Raw genomic sequence first — 7,624 nt, forward strand, 5'->3', positions numbered from 1 at the left:
GCTCCCACCCCCCAGCTGCTCCACCGACAAGGGGACGCTGCCCGGAGAGCAGCCCGCGGCCTTTCCTCTGCGCGTGGCCCCGGGACTCAGCAGAGCCGGGCGGCACAGGTGCTCCAGGCACGGGGGGGCAGCGAGGACAGCGTGTGGCCGTTCAGGGTGAGGAGTTAGTCGATCCGATCCCAGACTGTGCCTTGGATCCATCCGGATTTACCGAGGGCAGGGATTAAGCCGAAGGAAACCCAGGAACTGACTACGACGTTAATGGCAGACAGTGCAGCTGGGCAGAATCACCTGGGGACGAGGGTCGCTGCTTGGCCGCAGGGTTGTTGCCCAAAGCACGAGCCAGCAGCAAGGACTGGCCCAGTGGCTTTGTGCCGCTTCTGCTGCTTTGAATAAAAGATGTTTTCCTCTGCTGGAGGAGTAAAAGGTTCCCCCTCGCAGGCTGTTCCTTCAGGGCTGCCCTGGCAGCGGCGCAGCTCCGGGGAAGCTCTCGGGAGCGCTTCATGAAAATCCACGTTCATTATTGCCTCTGTGAAAGGGCACTTTTCTAGCTGAAACTGGTCTTGAGTTGGCCCAGGCCTCAAGCCATTTCCAGTTCCATAATTTGGCTTCTGAATGCAGCTCTGTGGTCTGCGGGAGCCTTGTGGCCGGGGAACACCTTCCCTGACGCCGTCAGACCCAGGCGAGCAGCGCTCAAACCGCTCCACGCAGCTTTCTTCAAGGGGTGTTCCCCAGAAGGGGCCCTCATCCCCCTCATCATCATCGTCCCCGTTCCCCTTCTCTTAATCTGAGAGCATCCTCATCCCAGGGCACCCCGCTCAGGCTGCACTGGGGGTGCTGGTGCCCCCAGGACCACCCCTCCAGGCAGGACCCGAGTGTGGCCGGGGGCTGCGGGGGCAGAGATTGCACCAGTGATCACTGGGAGGGTGCTGGTGGGACTGGCCAGCAGCGGCCCTTGGAGTTTGATGATGAAATGAGCTCGGTCCCTCCCACACTGTAATGCCCTAATTATTTTCTCCGTAGGAGATTAACCACGGCCGTTACTCCCCAGAGCAATTAGTCCTTCCCCCTCGCTCCTGCGCTCTCCTTAAGAAGATTTGTCGGGCTAATGTGCTGGTTGTGAGAATTATCCCAACAAGCCTGGCTTTAACAACCAAATCCCAGCTTCCGTTAGGGAATAAGGCTGGGGGGAGGCCTGGCCCGTCCCTGGGCCCAGCCGGGGGCCCCGGGAGCAGCTCGTCTTTGACAGCCTTTGCGCTTTGCTGCCCTGCCCACGCGTGCCGCGGTTGGGGGTGTTTTGGGGAAGGAGCCCCGTGTCCCCTCGGTCTGCAGGTCCTGGTGCTCCCTCCTGCGCTGTGTCCCCCGCCGTGCTGAGGACGGGTCCCCCCCAATTCCAGAGCCGTACCAAGACTCCTGATTTTTTTCCCTCATGCTAAAAGCGCAGCACCAGAGGCCAAAGTCACCTTCTGGGAGCAGGACCGGGGCTTTTTGTCCTTTCACCCCTTCCCCACGCTCCAAGAAGGGCGCCCCTCCTCGCTGGGGTGCACGGGGAGCCGCGGCCCCCGGCAGTGGGGTGGCAGCAGCCCTCGGCCCCCCCGACGCAGGGCTGGAGGCCGCCCGGCTTCTGCCTGCCAGGGGAGAACCTGCCCGCGGCCCCGGCAGCAGCCCTGGACAGATGCTCGGCCGACCTGGCGGCTCCCCAGCACACAATAAATGACGCCTGGCCGCCCCCGAGACGCGCGAGCAGCAATTTCAGTAATTGCTTCGGTTTCAGGCTGCACTTGATCAACCTTATCGTTGCATCCGACGTTCTCAAGGTCAGCGCTCTCCAGATGAATTTGGGAATTCGCTCCCCCGTCGGGGGCTCGCTTCTCCTGCGCTGCACTTGCTTCAGCTGACGAAGAAAACGCCTCCCCTGGTGCGGCGGGAGGGCGGCTCGGCTCGCCCGGCCGCGACACCTCCGTTTCCCCGACCACGGGAGCGTTGGTGGCCCCGCGCCTGGCTCCGAGGTGGGGACCAGCCCTGGGAGGTGCCTCCCGGAGGTGCTCACGTGCTTGCAGAAAGGGGGAGAACCCCCCATTTTCATCACCCGACCCCGGCACCGCTTTGCAGGTTTGTTTTGAATAAATAAACCCACGCAGGTTTATTTTCAATAAATAACCTGAATTTGCAGAGCAGGACCCCGGCGCCTGCGCTCGTCTTCCCGCGCCGAAGCTGCGGCTCGCTCAGCGCCGCCATCGCTCCGCCTGTGTTGGACGTGGCCGAAGTGCAGCACGTGCCCGTGTCCTCGGCGGGGTTGGGGGGATCCCGCAGCCCCTCGGCTTTCGGGGGCGCCCCCCCCGCTGCTCTGGCCCCCCTGTGGAGGCGTTTGCTGGGTGCTGCCCAAAGGTGGGTGGCTCAGCGCGAAACGCAGGAGAACGGCGGCTTGTTGTGCTGCTGGGGGAGGCTGCTTGGCGATGATGGGATCAAGGTGCATCGATACATATACTTTTACTTTTTTAATGAGGTGCGGTGCTTAATGAGGGAGGTGTTTCATCAGCTGGAGGGTTGGTTAACGTGCTGGGCTAAGAGCGTACATTGGTATTTTATCGGCTTTAAAAGCAGAGTTTGTACCTGAATAGAAACATAAACCACAGCTGAAGGGTAAAAAAAACCCCAAACCCAACAAATCAAAGTAATAAACTGCAAAGTAATGAAAGATATTTCCTCTGGCAGCGGGGGTGATTTAATAAACTCAGCAGACAGATCGCTGCGATTGCAGCCAGGGAGACGGTGCCCTGCGCCTGCCGTCTCGCCGAGCACCTTTAGCACTTCCCAGCGCCATCTGTAAACGTCGCCCGTGTTCGTCCTCGCGTGTCCCCCCCGCCCCGACGCTCCCAGGGCTGAAAAGCTCACGCCAGGCTCGGCGGTGACCGTCCTGGGACCCTTCCTGTGGCGCTCGGCACTGTCCCCTCCGTCGCGGCCGCCCCGGAGCCTTTGGGGCGTGTGTGGTTTGTCGGGCAGAGGGAGGGGAGATGGCGAGAGCCCCCTCGGCCCCGTTTGCCGCGGGCGGGGGGCTGGGGAGACGGACGCTCCCGCCAGGCGTGGATCCACCATTGCCCCCACTTTGAGGGCACTGTGGCCGATTTCTGTTCCGCAGCCACGGTGCTGAGGGTCGGGCTCTGTCGGGAGCGACGCTGGGCTCAGCTCCCCCACCGGGGGCCGGGTGACCCACCCCTGCCCGAGGGCTCTTGGCGGCTCCTCCTCGCCCTAAATCTAAACACACACCAGAACCTGCGGTTGGGAGAAATAAAGAGGCACAAGCCACCGGCGAGGGGCTGTCGGGGCTCTGTCTCACCATCCTGCGGACGAGCACTTGTGCCGCACCAAGCAGTGACTTGTTTCCCTTTCCCGAGGGTCAGACCCGAGCGAGGCCGTGTGTCACGGGTGCCGGGATGCTCCTGGGGGCCGCGTCACCGTCCCTCCCACCTCGTCCCACCCTCCCGGTCCTTCGCTGCATTTCGGGGAGGTGGGAGGATTTCCGTGACCTCAGGGGCGAAAGAGAAAACTCGGAATCTCGGAGAGGGAGAAGCGTCGCTCGTACCTTCGGAGCTTGTACGGCCTCGCGCTCCCACCCCGGCCGCTCGCGCCCCAGCTCGGGGTGGCTTTGGCCACAGAGCTGCTCACTGGGCCGGAGCCGTCTGGGCAGCACCCGTCGGTGTCCCCGCGGGGGGACGGTGGCCACAGCCTGCGCAGAGCGCTGGCCTCGGTCTGTGGAGGTCACCGTGTCCGCCGCCAGCGTGGGAAGAGCCTCCGGCGCTGTGGGAGCTGGTCCCCAGGAGCGTTAGCGCCCGCCAGAAGGCCTGGTGGAGCCGGAGGGGCTGGTGGGACCCAGCTGCTCTGTCCTGGCGAGGGGCGGGTGCCAGTGTCCCGGGCGGGGGGCCGCGCTGGGGGGGCTGTGCCAGGACAGCTCTGCTGGGTCCTTCCCATCTGCAGATGGGGGAGCTCCCTCTTCTGCGTCCTCCTGGTATTTATGCAAATCGCCGTCAGTCCTCCGAGCCCCGGTTTTTGGTGAGGGGGGTTCTGGCTTGAATTTTGTCATGGGGGCCGGGGCTGTGAGATCGGGAGAAGGAGAAGGGGGCAACGCCCGACTTCGGAAGAAGGTGACTGGGGGGCGATCGTTTCTCCTTTGGCGTAAATCGGGTTTGCTTGAAGCTGGATAATAGAAACGAAAACGTGCGCCAGAGGCAGCTTCCATCAGTGCGGCTCCAGGGAAGTGACCGGGCTCCAGCGTCGCTCCCGCCCAGCAGAGCTTCCCTCCGTCCTGGGACCACGTGGAGACAATTCCCGTCTCACGCGGGACGCGTCAGAACGGGAGGAGCCGTAACAGCGTCGGGGCTGGAACCGCCGGGGAGAGGGAACGCGGGGGGTGTCGGGGTGCGGCAGGCACCCCGAAACGGCGTCATCGGCCGGGCCGGGGCAGCCTCTTGTCCGAGTCCTTGGCCCGCGATGGTTTTGCTCTTTTCCGTTCTCTGCGAGTAGCTGTCTACCACATGATGTAAAAAGAGTAAGAATTAAGGAATAAATTACTGAAATGCTGTCTCACGGAGAGGCGATGATAGAGGCATTTTTGTCACGAAAAATACCCCCGTGCTGAGGTTATCGGCACACGGCTCCCGCCCGGAAGACGCTGCAGATGTTTTTGATTGAGTTCTGGGTTAAATGCAAGTTTTGAAAAAGCAGCAGGAGAGGTCAGAAGGATGTTATCGGGCAGTTTAAATTCATTAAATACAGTTCCTGCCTTTTACCAGGGAAATACTGCTGGTAAGGGAGCGGTGTTAACTGGACAGCAGATGCAGGTGACACAGTAACACCTGTCCCCAGGCAGACAGGGGCGGGGGGAGGCTCACGGTGAGCTGCGGGGCTCAGGTCACCTCGGCCGCGCGCGGGGGACCCGGCGGCAGGAGGGGCCCCCCAGGGTTCAGGCTTTTCTCCTCAGTTTCGGTCCCTCGCCGGGGCTGGACGCGCTGCTCACGCCAGCTGTCCCCTTCATCGAGGGGGTCCTGATGGAGACCCGCAGGGCGAGGCCGTGAGGAGGACTCATGAGGAAGCTGCTGCCCGAGGGCATCCTAAAGCTGGAGTGACCCCGCGCCCGGGGCGGGAGGCAGCCCCTCGCCCGGGGCACCGGCTGGCTTCTCCTGGGGAAGCAGAGATCTGGCAGCGAGAATCGCAAATAATTCACCCGTTTTCTCTGCAAAGACCCCATCTGCTCCAGCTTTGTCCAGGACCACCCTTGATCCCCCCGCCGTGCTCCCGGCTCCAGGCGTGGTTGAAGCAGGGGCCTAAGGCTGGTTTGGACCCCCCGTGTGGGGTCTTCAGCCTGCCTTGCGTTTGTCCCCCCAAGTTTTCGCCTCTTTTCTCCTCTCGGAGGTGCCTGCGGTGCTCCGTCCATCCCGCCCCCCCTCAGCCGGGCTGGCTCCCCTCTGTCCTGCCTCCGGCCGCTGAGGCTGCGCCTCGGGCACGTCTCCCAGCACCACGTCCCTGCGTAGCCTCCGGGCGCCCAGGGAGGATTTCCTTCTCCCGCAGCTCCCCACGCTTGCTGCTGGGTTTGGTTTTCCCTCCAGCAGCTCCTGGTGGCCAAATCCAGGGCGGATCCCCAGTTCTGAGCTCCGAAGAGCTGTTCCCTGAGACACCGAGCGTGCCTACAGCCTTGAGGTCGGTGCCCCCCGTGCCCGCCCAGGCCGGGCAGCTGCTACTGCAGATTTAGCACTAAACTCTTCAGGTTTGAATACTGGCTTCCGTACTCAGGATTTCATTATTTGTTGAGGAATTTAATTTGCTAACTCTATTTAATCTGAAGATCTCCTAGACGTGGAGAAGCGCTGCGCTGCCGGCGTGGGCTCCCTCCTCGTTCCGTAGATCTCTCGATACTGGAGTCCTCGTGGCCGTCTTTCTTTTGTTGAGTTTCTCGGAGATTTATTACACTGCTGCTCTCAATTGAGGCCAGACATTGCAGCTCTCATCTTGTTTCTCAGCCTGAGAGCAGCGCTGCTGACGCACACGTATCGCTGATCCCGTTCCCTTCTCTGCACTTCTATTAAGCGTCGCTCTGTTTTATTTCTGACCACTTCCAGTCCTTCACTCGAGGACACTCAGTTTCCACGCTTTTGTTCCTAACCCTGTGGTCATTTCTTCTGCCAGTGCCGATGTTGCCCGGCAGCTCAGTGTAAAGCTCCCCCATCATGACCCTCCCTGTGTTTTTATGGCTTATCTGAAGCCTGCAGGGCTTCCTTCTCTTCCTTCCTGGTGACAGGGAGATGGCACCGGGCTCCCTGGGGGCAGAGACCAGTGCCACCACCGCGGGGACGCGCGGGATGCGTTGGCAGGTCTCGCTGCCCACAGGTCCCGGCGTTACGGGAAGGGGAGGGAAGGCTGCAGGAACTGCAACAAAATACAGACACTTATTTAGAAATGCCCAAGTGACATCGGTAGCTGTAATTTTTCATTCGCCCCCGAAGTGCATTTTCATATGCCACAATTTTCCTGTCGAGATGCCTAAAACGGGGCAACTGAAAAGCATCGTGGCACTGGCGCGGGGCGAGCTCACGGCGGAGCTCATCGAGGCTCCTCGCCACTCGGGAGGTGCTGGAAAGCCTCTAGACGTCCTTGGGCTGCTTCCTCCCCCTCCTCCTCCTCCTCACCCTGCCCAGCAGGGCCCACGAGAGCTGGGGCCGGGCGGGCGGTGGCGGGTTTTGCCGTCACTACTCTCCTCATTTGTACGTGGGAAGCGTCTGGGAATTATTCAGCGCTCGACGCAAACCCTACAGAGAGCGAACACCGCGCAGGAGCCTGCGAACTGCCCAGCTCTCCGTCCCCAGCCCTGAACTGCAGTTTGTGTCCTTCTTCCCCCTCTGTCTGGAGCGCAGACGGACGAGGGGGCTGTGGCTGCCGGGGCAGCGTCACCGTGGGGGACAGGCCGCGCAGGGTCTGAGCGAGTGGCCTCTGCCCCTGTTGTCCCAGGTCTGTCCCTGGAGACACGACTTCCCCGGACAAGAGATTTTAGCTAATACTTCTGGACTAATTAAAACTTGCTGAAGTAATTAGGAGATAACAACCTCAGCACTTATTGGGGTATGAGGCATAAATTCCTGATTATTACAGATGAAATCTCTACCGGCTGTAAGAAATTCCAAGCGTCGTGCAGACGATCCCTTCGGCTTTGCAGAAGACTGGACGGCTCCACGTTGAGCGGCTGCGTGTGGGCCCCAGGGCCAGGACCCCCCCAGCACCCGCCACGACTCTGCCTTCTGCTGCTGTTTGTGCTGCGGGGCGGGCGGAGGGCGAAGGGGCTGGAACCTGTAATAAAAACCTGAACGCAGTGAGCGGGGATAAATATTTTTCCTCCTGCAATGCGCAGTGTAACGGGGGGATCCGCTGGTTGTCTCCGCTCTCACACGTCCCTCTGCTCTCCCAAACAGGCTGATTCAGCTCTCCTCCGCAGCTCCCGCTTTTTAAGTATCTTCGTGGTAAAAACCTTTTCTGCATTCTCCAGTTTTACTGCTTCAACATCCTCCAGTCTCTTTGTGAAGCTTCTGGCCGGGGCCGCTGCTGTAGCCCCCTCCCCTGCCACCAACCCCCCCCCCCC

Source organism: Athene cunicularia, assembly GCF_003259725.1.
Source record: "Athene cunicularia isolate RWA chromosome 1 unlocalized genomic scaffold, athCun1 chr1_part4, whole genome shotgun sequence".
Classification (NCBI taxonomy): domain Eukaryota; kingdom Metazoa; phylum Chordata; class Aves; order Strigiformes; family Strigidae; genus Athene; species Athene cunicularia.